General features: G+C 39.3%; 1 long non-coding RNA gene across 1 annotated transcript; it reads right to left on the minus strand.

Moving 5' to 3' along the window:
• Positions 1-259: 259 nt before the first annotated feature.
• Positions 260-12,609, minus strand: LOC134550579 (uncharacterized). The gene is made up of 5 exons (XR_010080360.1): positions 12,042-12,609; positions 11,748-11,885; positions 11,269-11,418; positions 5,700-5,871; positions 260-2,093 (listed from the first exon to the last, which is right to left on the minus strand). It is a non-coding gene; the product is annotated as an uncharacterized LOC134550579 (long non-coding RNA).
• Between the last annotated feature and the right edge of the window lie 238 nt (positions 12,610-12,847).

A 12,847-nucleotide genomic window follows, 5' to 3' on the forward strand; every position in this document is an offset into this window, starting at 1 on the left:
ACAGGCTGCCCAGCAACTGGTGGAGTCACCATCCCTGGAGGTATGTAAAAGATGTATACATATGGGGTGTAGGGACACAGTTTAGTGCTGAACTTGGCAGTGTTAGGATTATGTGTGAACTTGATGATTTCAAGTGTCTTCCAACCCAAATGATTCTAAGATTTTGTTCCCTCATGTCTTTGAGAAATAATCGGATCAACATAGAGTGGCAGAGGATGTGACTTTTTCTTTTCTCCTTTATTTTGGCAGAGTAGGGGTTACAAATAAAGATTTTATGCTAATGCAATGGCAACATCAAGAGCTTTAAACCCTGATCTTATGTTTTCTAATGCATGTTCATCTCTTACATTGACTGTTTCCTCATATTGTTTTTCATCCAGAGGGTGTTTGCACACTGGAACACACTCCCCAGGGAAGTGGTCATAGCACCTGCCTGACAGAGTTCAAGAACAGTTTGAACAATGCTCTTAGGCATGTGGTGTGACTCTTTGGGTATCCTGAGCAGGGCCAGGAGTTGAACTCAATGATCCTGATGGATCCCTTCAAACTCCTCATATTCTATGATTCTATTATTCTATGATTCTGTTATTCTATGAACTTTGTAGTCCTCATAGGAAGTCATCAGAGCTACAAAATAATATTTTTTATTTTCCTCAAGATGCTACTTGAGTGGAGAACTGACATTGCATTCTGCCATTATTTTCCTAGATTCATTTCTAACCTTGTTTCTCATGGAAGCAAAATTGTTTTTCAAGAAGCAAATACTAATCAGAGAGGCAGACTTCTGTTTTCAGTGGACAGCTTTTCAGCTATCCACAATTCCAAAGGCATTGAGACCATCACTCAAGCTGCTCAGAAATTTTTAATACCCCAGTGTCATGGAACACACAGTTGTCAAGACAGGCTGAAAAACACACATATGCTGTCCCACAGAAAAATCACTCCCTGCATGCATCCAGTAAGATCCCTCACAGCACCACAAAGCATTTTGTAAACACAAGCTAATTACATCGCCCAGGGATGTTATCTCAACCCTCAATTCACAAACAAGAAAACCAAGGCCCAGAAGGTTTAAGTAGCTTAGTTACCAAGAAACTTGTGGTTAAAGACATTGGCTCTAGAAATCTTTACCAGGTAAAGATTTATGCTCTAATTACCATGCTCTAATTAGTGGGCTCTGCTTCTGCAGGGATTCTTCCTTGCAGCACTGTAGCTTTACAGTGCTCTCCTGGCTATCTGCAGCAGACCATCCATCTCCTGTCCAAATTTGGTTATTTTCATTGACTGTGGCAGTGTCAGCAGGTGCAGCTCATCTCTTTGTTCTGCATGTGCAAGCAGGAAGGTCTCTTTTCAGGGACTGTCACATGTGACTTTGCTAGCTGCATGTGTACCACCACAGACAGGAGCACTTCTGTCCAGGAAATGTTGAGGTGAGCCTCTTAACAAGGTGCCACTGCATGGGAGCTTTGTCTAGAAAGCTGGAATTCAAAACACTCCAAGGCCTGAACTGCCTCCTACAGTCGAGCCATTTCCAAATGCTTTTTATGTAGCACAGGGTAAGAGCAGTTCAGCTCCTGTGCAGCAGGAATATGCAGAGCTTATTTCAGTATCTTCAGCCCAAATGTCTCAGTACAGCATATCTTGGGCCATTCTGAAAATTTGGGCTCTTGTCTGAAGACAGGTCAGCCTGCATCTGCTTCCCCTTCAAATCTTCCCCAAAGTACAGACATCTGGACTTTTTCAAAGAAAATCAGAAGCCAATTTGGCATGCAGCTCCAAATGTTTCTCAAAATCTTCCCCACAAGCCCTGAGCAGTACAGACCCTTGTGCTTCTGCTGTTCCACATATGCTGAAGTAAATGAAATTACCCCACTGTAAGACAGAAGCAAGGGCAGGAAATGACCCTGTGAGAGGCCCTTCTGTATAGCAATGGTGAGAATGAAGCTGTTAATCATTACACTGCGTGGTGATGAGACTCTGCTGCCAGGCTAATAAATACTCTGATCCAGCGTGGTATGGATGCACATCCAGATGTGTTCTTGTCTGCAGAGGCAGCAGAGGGATTTCAAGGTCTGCAGTGGGTCTGCTGGAGACTGAGGAATTATTAACAGTGTTAGCAATTTGAATAGTTAAATTGATGAGGGGCTTGGGGAAAATGTCAGTAAATTAGAAATCGTTAGAGACATTTGAGAAGCATTAAGGTTGAGAATTGTGTTGAAGGACATGTTTATTACAGAAATGATTGAACCCTGTTAGAAATGAAAAGACATTTTGTAATATCACTTGACTGAAAGAACAAGGGCACAGAAATGTCTGTAAGTACGCACATACATTCAAGCACAATGGCAAGCTTTTAAAAAAGCAAGGTTTCAGGCAAACAAAATGAGAGGAAGAATTTGAACAGGGTGAGCAGTTGAAACAGAAGCTTTTAACTGCTTCCTGATTTCTTGGGTCAAGTATGGAATATGATAAAAGGGAAAGCAGAACAACGTGATTTTCTGTTTGATTCTCTCTCCTGCTGTTTTGTGAATGGAAGAGGAGAAGCACTGAAGAGAGGGATAGGGAAGACACGGGTCTGAAGAGAGAAGAGAAAAAAAGGCTTCTCAAGGCTTTCCACTTTGGTGCATGAAAAGTTTTAAATACTGTAAAACTAATTATTTTAGGAGAAATGCACTGCTATATTGTCTAAATGTGCAGACATTTTTTTTAACATAATCAGCAGAAATCATCCATCTCTATAATGTTTTGTAACCTCTTGATTAACACAAAGTTAATTTGGTGCTTATCAGTTCAAAGCAAGGGGAGCATGAAATTAAGTTAGGGCCAAATTTTCATTTCCTTCCTTTGACAGTTTCCTTCTGATATAAACTATCATTCTGTTGAATAAGGAATGAGTTTAAAATACATGATAACTTTCTGATTTCTGTTGTTTTATTTCCACGTATTTCCATGTTATTCAACATGGCATTTTTCTTTGCTGCCTTTTATTTATTCTCTCTCCAAACCTTCTGAATACTTCCTTAAATACATCAGGTCTGGTTTAGATGTGGTATAACTCTCTGGCTTTCCAACTTCCTTTCAAATACAAAATTAGAATATTTGATTTATTTCCTAGTAATACCAATAGATTAAATGATGTTGAAAGTAAATGTTTCTTCTCCCATTTTATGACAAACCACAGTGGTCCAATGAGGAGCTTCTTTTAGTTTTGAAGGCTGAACTTTTCCTCCACTATTGTCTCCAAGAGTATCTCCAAGTCTTTCTCTCCTGCATCAATATACAGCCTCACAGACAGGGAGGCTGCACTTCTGAAACTGCCCCATAGAGTCCTCCAGAGGCAGCCTGGAGCCACTGAGGAGTCATCAGCAGGGTTTTCCAGTGATTATCACTCTCCTTAGTCTCTCTTGGGTTTTGTGCAGCTGGTGGAGTGCTCCTGCAGTAAAGGTCAGCCATGATGAACGAACCCTGGATTGGTTAAAAGCTGGAACATGATCTCATGTCTCCTGACAAGGTTTCCCTTCTCTAGAAATTCATGGCACATTTATGAATCTCTTCTTTCTTCCCCCACCCTTTTTGCTTCTTAGACAAGTGTTGTTTAAAGGGATGTTGTTCAGAGATATTTTACTAGAAGTGAGTCACTCCAAGCACAGAGCTGCAGCATGTCCCAGTCTTATTGAAACAATAAGGACTTTGCGCACTGAAAATGATGCTAACAAGCTCCAGCTTTGCAGTGCAAAATATATCACTACCTTTCTTGCTCCTGTTGCCTTTTCTCCCTGTTTTTCCTACAATATTAGTGGGTGCTTCCTTTCATGAGACATTTAAAAAGGGCATTTTTTTGAGGCCATTTGGAATTGCCGTTCTTGATACACCTGATATCCCTACTGAAATCTCATTTGCAGTATGGGGCTTTGTAATTTCATGCTAGAACAGCAGAAAATGGAAGAATAACTCATCCAGAAGGAGAGGATTATGTAACAGTAGTGAAGGAGAATCAGCAGAGATAGGGAAGATCCTTTGGAAAGTTGCTGGTTCTGCAGTGCCGTACACCTGCTAATTGGTTTCAAAACTATGTTTTGGGAGACACACTGCCAAAAAGCAGAAGAAAAGAGAGGGAAAAAAGAAAAAGCTTGGTGTTAATACAGCTCACCTAAATTCATTCAGACAAAAAGTTATATATTGCAACTGAATAAAATCCTCCTCTACTACCCAGGCTGCATTTAATGACTGTCTGTCTTTGCTTCTACGGACAAGGTATGTACTCCAGACATTGAGTACAAGGTATGTACTCCAGACATTGAGACATTGAGTACAAGGTATGTACTCCAGACATTGAGAATGTGGAGTGAGACATTTGGTGTGGTATGTGTTTAGCCTGTTACAAGTCACACCAAACTGAAGTAGGAATTTGAGTGCTGGAAGAGCCATGTCACACCAGTAATATGGTGACAGGGCATGGTGACATGGAAGCTAATGGAAGCTGTGGACTCTGTCACAGAAAGGACATTCATTAGCAAAGCAAAGGAATTGCTGACAGACATACTGAAGAAACTTTGAAGATTGATGAGCTGGACTTGGAAACCTCATTAATTATTCTAATACACGGATGCTCTAAAGGTGCTACAGATGTTCACAGGAGAATAGGGTAGGCAGCCCTACACAGCCTGCTCTGCTTGTTCTGGTGTTGTAGCGTGTGAGGATGGGACTAGTGTGAGAAGAGCAATGACACTCAGTGCTGTGTACAGCTATTACACACTTTAGGGTTCCATTACTTCATTAGAAATTAGCTGAGAGTTAAACAGTGCACAGAAATATATCACTTTCAAAAGAGGTAAGTATTTAACACAGAGTGATGAAAGGCAGCGTGGTAGGATTCTAGGCTGCTTCTTACCTTGAAAATACCCACAGCAGAGGCGTGGAAAAAAATATACTGCCAACCTAGGATACACAGCCACAGTCTCAGCCTGGAGAGAAACCATGGATGAGAATTGCCACGGACAGGAGCAGGAGATGGATGGGAGAGCCAAGGAGAGAGGGCTTGAAGAGCTCTGCTGCAAGGACACCCCACTAGATCTTTATTAACTCTACCATTTTTTTTAATGCAGTATGAATTCTCCTTGCTGCTGCTAATGTTATGGGGATTGCTGTTTTATCGATCTACACACCACGATTTCCACGTTTGTCTCCTAAATGGCTACTGTTATCTAAGAATTGCATGTACAATTCAGCTGGAATTGCTCTAACATGCAGAATGCTATGTCATCTAAAAATGGGGTCACTTCACTGTTCATAACAGCTCTCTGAATATTCATTCAGTAAATATACCAAAAGCATCAGTCCTACCTGGTGCCTTTTACCACTGTTAAACACTTTCCCGTTTCGAAAAATGCTATACTTCTGTGCCCTATTTAAGTCTCAACTGATTTCTAATGAAGTAATTTTACCCTGAAGGTCTTAATTTTCTTAAATCACCTTCTGATACTTTTTTTCCACAACATCTTGCCAGCAAGGGCTACTCATTAAGAGCAGGCAATTTGGAGCCATGGAATAGTGACATCCATACTATGTCACCCTTAGACAGGCTGGAGGCTGTCAGAGCATAGCAGTGTTCTGCCATCTTGACCATGCTTTCTTCCCCTATCATAAAAACCTCTCTGGTTTTTATGTTAATAAATTGTCTTTCAAAAATGAAAACTTACAAAACAAAAAGTGGTGCCTCAGAGAAACAGTAGCAGAGCTGGAAACTGGAAATTGGAATTTACTGAAAGAAAGTGAAGATTTGAAGGACGAGTTTGGATGACTGCAAGCCAGTGCAAACTGAGGACACCAGTAGAAGGCCTACCCAGAGAAGTGGATGATGCCAGGGACACACTGAAAAACAAAGACAACAAATCAAACAATTAGAACTGCAGAGTAAAAATTTGGATTAAACCAATGAACAGCTGAAGGTAGAGACCATGGAAATGTCCTGCCATATTTTTCCACACTAAGATAATAAAATGTAGCAAAAGATGAATATATTAGAAGCAACAAATAGGATTGAAAATTCGAGACATTTGGAATGCTTGCAAATCACACTGGGATTGAAAGAGAAAGTGTATGAGCAAGAAAAACTCAGAGCCCACCAGTTAAGGAACTTACTAGAAGAACTTTATAAGCTCAGGAAAGTTCAGAGGAATTGGATTCTGCAAGTGAAAGGACAGCTATAAGAATTAGCTGCACTTTTGCCAGTAGTGGTAAGAACAGATCCTGGGCATTTGCCCCCTTATTGCATAAGCATGCTGAAGGCAAGTTTCTGGAGACTCTCTTTGTTTAAAACACAACATGTCTTCTGTTGCATTTGGAATATCTCAAAGGTTTTGCTGATTGTAACAGTTTGCTTTGGACTTTTCTGTTACTACTTTATCAGTAACAACATTCCACTATGTTTAGTGGCAATATATTTGATATATTGGTACAAATCTTTATCCATACATCAGGTTTAAAAATGGACTATTATGATTTTAGGAATGAAGCCTCTGTAGAGCTATCCACATTTAGTAATTTTCCCTTGCACAGGTTCTGACTATGATAGAGTTAAATTTCTTCACAATAACTAGTGTGATGTTACATTTTAGATTTTCAATTAAAATAGGGATGTTTTCATTATCACTGAGCAGTGCTTACACAGTGTCAAGACCTTTTCTGCTTCTCACACTTCCTCACCAGCAACGAGGCTAGGGGTGCACAAGAAATTTGGAAGGGACATAGCTGGGACAGCTGACCCTAACTGACGCAAGGGATATCCACACTTCGTGATGCCATGCTCAGCAATAAAACTGGGAGCGAGGAATGGAGGCTGGCATGAGCTGCCAATTCTCAGGGCTGGGCATCAGTCCGTGGTGAGCAAGTTTTTTCTTCTGGATCACTTTTTTCACTCAGTTTTGTTTATTGTGGGTTTTTTTCCCCCTCGCTTTGTTGTTGGTACTTCTTCCTCCCATCCCCTTAAAAAAAAATGCTGTTTATCTCAAGGTACAAGTTTTCCCACTTCTACCCTTCTGATTCTGCCCTTACTGGGGCAGAAAGGAACAAGCAGCTGTGTGTTGCTCAGTTACCTGCTCAGCTGAAATGATGCCATCCCTTAATACATGAGTTCATGTAGGCTGGTTTTGGAAATCAAGTTAGCTTTAGGTTCTGAGCATAGGTTTGGGATTTTTTTCAATTAGATTGTTAAGTGTGAATATATTTTATAGTAGATAGCTGCATGTAGTAAAAACCCAACAGAGAACTCACTGCTTCAGGCAAAGGAGGCAAAAAAAAATGCAGTTTGTGCTAACCTGACTGAAAGTGGGCAATGTACAGTGCTTCATCCAAAATCCTGGAATCCACCCCCCTACTAGATTGTCAGCTTCTAAGTTTTTTCACTTAAAGATCACATACTCTGCAGATTGCAGAGTATATATTTTCTCCAGACTTTGAGAAAGAGCATGGAGGAACTTAAAGATGTGGGACAGTATGTTAGTTTTAGGCTGGTCAAGAAGGGCTTTCATTAGTGGACACTAATTCAGGCAGTATATATTTACATTTGGCTAAAAGCTTTTGTTTCAGCATCTAGAGACAATATCCAGCAGAACTTTTTAAATACAAATAAATAAATACATGTCATTTTTGTGGATGAAAAGTTAAATCTCAAAGACCAACATGGCAGCTGGCCAACTGGTAATCATGCTGAACCTTCGAGTTATCCCGTACATTTATGCACAAAGCAGGTAGACAATGCTTGCCAGGCAGAAGCTGGCAAACAAACAATTCACAGAACAAATGTGACAGAGGAAAAAAATTCTGAGATGGTGAAGGGAAAGTTGTGATTCCGGCACATCAATTTCACTGTAGCTTGTAGCAGTGGCAGTGGAGAAAAATTCCAGAGATGAAAAGCCTAGAACGATCCCTTAATCTCTTCTGTGCCTGTCCTGGGTGACAAGCCACCCTTTGAAATCGAAGAGATACAGTTTAGATGAGGAAAGTTTGAGCATAAAGAGATTGGGCAACACTCAGAGGTAAGATGAAGTCAGAACAAAGAGTTTAAGATGCTGAACTGTGACTCAGAGGAGCTAAATTTTCTTCCTGTGTCCCTCCTCCTTTTCCTCTGGCAAGTTACTTAATCTTCCCATATCTTGGTTCCCTAACTGAATAATGAGGCAGTAATATTAAATGGTGTGTTTGTTTTAATACTTAAGAGCATTTGTTTTTTTGTTTGTGTTAAACTAGAAAAATTTTACAGAACTGAAAAAGGGAATGATAAGGTAAACGTTGAAAGAACAAAATGGAGGGGGCAAAAAGGAGTTGTGGCAAAGGCTGGGGGTAGAAATCTTTTGCTCTGGATCAACAACATCAGTCAGAACAGTTTACATACACATAAAAACGGTTTAATCAGAGAAAATGCCTGGTACAATTAGAACCCAATCTAAATAGAGACCTTTAAGTACTATTGTTATCAGATAATACAAATACTGAGATGTGAACTGCCTGTACAGAGGCATTTGTGCCAAGGTAGTCTGAACTGTACTACCTAGTATTCATTGACAATTGCACCTGTGCAACACCAGACTCAGGGTACCTAATTCTCATTGCCTGGTGCCATAAGGAAAGCGACAAGAAAAACAAAGGCTCAGTAGTTAAACAAAGTTAAACAAAGGCTCAAAGTTAAAAAGGAAAAATGGTCACAAAGAAAGGGTTCCAGAAGTACGACCTGAGAAGAGTCATAGATGATTACTCTGCAGTGGGGTAGATAGCTTTGTCACCCTCATTTTTTTAGCAGATCTTCCCAACTAGCTTCATCAGCTGTCCTGCATCTGTAGTACACATGAAACCTGAGGGTGGCTTGCATAAAACTTCAGAGGCTTCAGTAGGAGCCAAGAGAACTATCAGGGCTTGCAAATGTATTTAACAGCATTAAACTGTTACTTCACATAACATGTAAATATTTGGTGAATTCTGCAGAGAGAGAAAACAAATCTTTCTCAGATTTTGATAAAATATTTTAACAGCAGTATTAACAGGTCATACTCAAATAAAGCTTTTTCTGGTAAACCATGGATAAAGAACAAGAATTAAGAAAAATCACTTTCTATGCAGCACTTTCTACATATGCAGTTCTTTCTGCAATTGGTAGTCTTTATGAATGATGTATAAAGACTCAGATTATCCTATGATGTTTCTGTCTTCCCCATCCTTATTTTAGGAAAAAAAAACTAAAGGAAAGAAAATTATGTGCTTGGTTATTACATAAAAAAAGCAAAATTTTTTTTTAATTCACACATTTTTTGTGTTCTGAATGTAGCTGTAGGGCTGGGTTCCTGCAGGGGAAATCTCTATAATTAGTCAGGTGACACCACCTTCGTGTTGAAGGCACCAATATGTGCCAGGAAGTGCTACACGATGCTATAAGCAGCAGAAGGGAAGCCAAGAAAAAAAGTGACTTGAAACAGGTACATGAGCATATGTGTTATACAGATCTGTAATACCTATGTTTCTTACAGACTTCTGCTTTCTTTGCAGTTTATTAGAACTTTGGTTAAAGCCACACTTAGAGCAGCAATCATTGCATATACAGTATGCATATTACATGTTGCAGTAAGTGCTGAAGACCTTGACTAAATGACCTTTTGTCCTAAACACTTTCAGTCATCACAGATGACCCTGCCCTTGAGCATGCAGAATTGTTGCACTGAATTAATGCACTCAATAGATGCATTAATGTTACTTGTTTGGGAGTGGAGAGATAGCATGGAGAGATCAAACCACTTACTGAGATCATAGAGCCGACAGAAACTGAACTTAGATCTTCAGCAAGTCTAAGAAGATGCCTATTTCTCTTGTGTTTAAAGCAATTAGCTTTAAACATAAGACAAATACCTCATTAGAAGTCTCCTTTGCAGGGAAAAAATTAATTTCCTCTTCAGTCACATATTAATATGACTGAACACTAAGATGACACTTTATATGGTGACACCTAATAATCAGTGAACAGAAGAAGGAGTTGGGAAATGCTTTAAATATTTAGCTAGAGATGTCAACTCGTCCAGTTCTGATGTTTGAGAATGGTCAAGCTGACTCAATATCTAATTGCTTCACCTCAGCACTGTCTCTAGTTCCGTAACAGCTTTGAAGTTGTTGGAAAGAAGCAAGGTAAAAAGCTGCTGAATGTGCTGCATTTTCAGAGGTGCTGCACTCCTGCAGCTCCTATTGACTTCCCTGAGGCTGAGCTAAGGCAGCTCTGCAGAGAAGCAAAACTGCTCTTCCTCTCTGGACAGAGCTCCAGACCCTCTTTGTACATCCCAGTTGACTTCAGAGGAGGCTGAGGATCTGACCACACAGAAACCAGAGCCAGTACATATAAAAATCTCACTGCAGGCACTGTTATTTCTGTGCAACTCGCCCAGTCCCCCACAACCTGTCACGTTCAGCAAGAAATAATCTAGAGGAAAGATGGAAATAGTAAATCAGGCGATTGAATTATTTGAAAATTATCTTTTACAAGGGGAATATGGGCTACAGACTTCTAAGAAGATGGGACTTTAAGGCTGGGAAGTGTATCTAGCATGTCAATGTGGTAATGAAGTTAGTTCTGCACTGTTTGGAAAACAGCAGATTTCCTTGCAAGGTTTGTGATTAAACATGTAACAGAAAATAATGATTTCCTTGCAGGCAGTTAGGCACCAAATATACAGACTAAGGGGAAGAGCCAATCAGGGAAAGAACTACTAAGTGTCACTTCTGAAAGCCACTGTTACTGTAGAGTCCTCACAATATTCACTGTTAATTATAAAAACTAGTATCTATAAAACTGAAATGCCCAGTAGGAGAAAGTATGCCATTTAACATGCACAAATCCTTTTACACACAGAAAATTGGTGCCTCTTCTGAAAAAACAGCAACTGGAAAGAGGAGAAAGCACATTGATCTGCATGTATATGATGTGATCATGGAGAATCAACAAAGCAGCTAAATTACAAAGGAGAAAAAAATATGCTTTGCTGCAAATATGAGTAAAGATTTCTATAATGAACTTGTGTAAGCAGAAAAACAATGTTTACTTGCCTGGGGATGGAGTGGGAATGAAAGAATTCCTGCCTAGAAATTCACTACTTAAGAATTAAGAAATTTGTACTACTTGAGCCTACACAAAATATTAGACCAAATGGGAAATATATGAACAAATTTACTGTGATTTGGAAGGTATCTGGAAAAATCTGTCTTATTAGAATTACTCTAAAACAACATCCTTACCATTTTGAAGGAAGACGTCACTTCTTCCTGTGTCATTTTCCTCTTATTTTTCATTGTTTCTTCCCTTCTATATCTTAATTTATATTTTGGTGAGGAGAAATTTGGTGAGCAGACAAAAACAATCCCTTCATTTTTCTATGTATTTATTTTCTGAGAGGAGAACAAAGTAAGTGAAATAAATACATGGAAATCTGTACAGCACATGAACAGGATACCTATGACATCTATTCACAGCCTGGGATGGTACTAGGTACAAATAAGGATATCATAACTGCCAAAGCTGCAAGTCCTCCTACAGTGAGCTGAGAATGACAAAATCTACTTTGCTTTAGTCTTTTTTTTTCAAATAATGACTTCTAATGTCTGTATTTTTTTACATGAGGTGGCAGGGAATCCTCCTGTTTCAAAAATAATCTAGATTTAAAAAGGATAATCTGATTAAATAAAAAGGATGTGAAAATTTCATTTGCTAGACTTACCTCTGGATGAGAGAGCAGCTTGTTTTTAAACAAACCAACAAATACATTGATTTATTCACAGTTACTGCAGGTAGGTATTTTTGCCAATCAAATATAACAGGTATACATTGTATAACAAGACCAAGAGGAGTTGAGAGGCTGCAACACAATAAAAACAAACAGGTCATCACACCTAGACAAGAATAATGAACTGCAGAAACACAAGACGAAGATGAACAAGTTAAATAATTGCATATCAGAAAGAGATTTGGATGTTTTCAATGTTATTGTGCTGCAAAAAAGGCAATCCCTTACTGCAATTTATAGCCCAAGTTATCATCTACAAAACATCTAGCAATTCTTCAGCTCTCCTTGAAGCTGTCTGTAGAGAGCTGGACATTTGAGCTGGGATGGGACACAGCCAATTTTGGATGCTTCAGGGAAGGTATGGTCCTAGTGGGAAAAAACACAGGAATACAACGATAATTATCAGGCTTCAGAAAGATATACTTATTAGAAAAGGCTGAAAGAATCAGGATAGGTTTAATCTGACATTCCTCTGACATTCCTCTGAATAGCTGAACTTCAGTGAGAAGAAATCTAAGAGGTAAAACAATAGCAGCTTTCAAATATATAAAAGGTAATTTCAATAAGAGGAACAAGCGGTTTTCTGTGTCTGCTGTGCACAGGACAGAGACATTTTGCTCTTCTGATTATTTGTTCATCTCTTTTGAAGCGCTGTCTGGAAATGGACGTGTTACCAAAATAACACGAAATACAGTTTTGCACTGCTACAATTTCCCTGGTGCATTAAAAATACACTCTAAAAATACAATTTGGGAAAAGTATGGCAGAACTGGAGAAAAAGGAGATAGTCTTATCATTGTAGATTGCTCTCCTCCTCTGAAGCAGCTGGTGTCTGAAATTGTTTTCAAAGAACCTTCTCCTCACCTCTGTGCTGAATGAACCTATGGAAAAAGCTTGTACAAACCTGATTTCACTCCTCCTGGTTTTGGAGTGAACTGTGTGATGAAGATGTAGTTATAAAATAAATAATGATTCAGCTCTAACTTTCAATTTTGTCCTTATTAAGTTGCTCAACCAGGTGTTGAAGCCAATAG

Source organism: Prinia subflava, chromosome 5 (assembly GCF_021018805.1).
Source record: "Prinia subflava isolate CZ2003 ecotype Zambia chromosome 5, Cam_Psub_1.2, whole genome shotgun sequence".
Taxonomy (NCBI): Eukaryota; Metazoa; Chordata; class Aves; order Passeriformes; family Cisticolidae; genus Prinia; species Prinia subflava.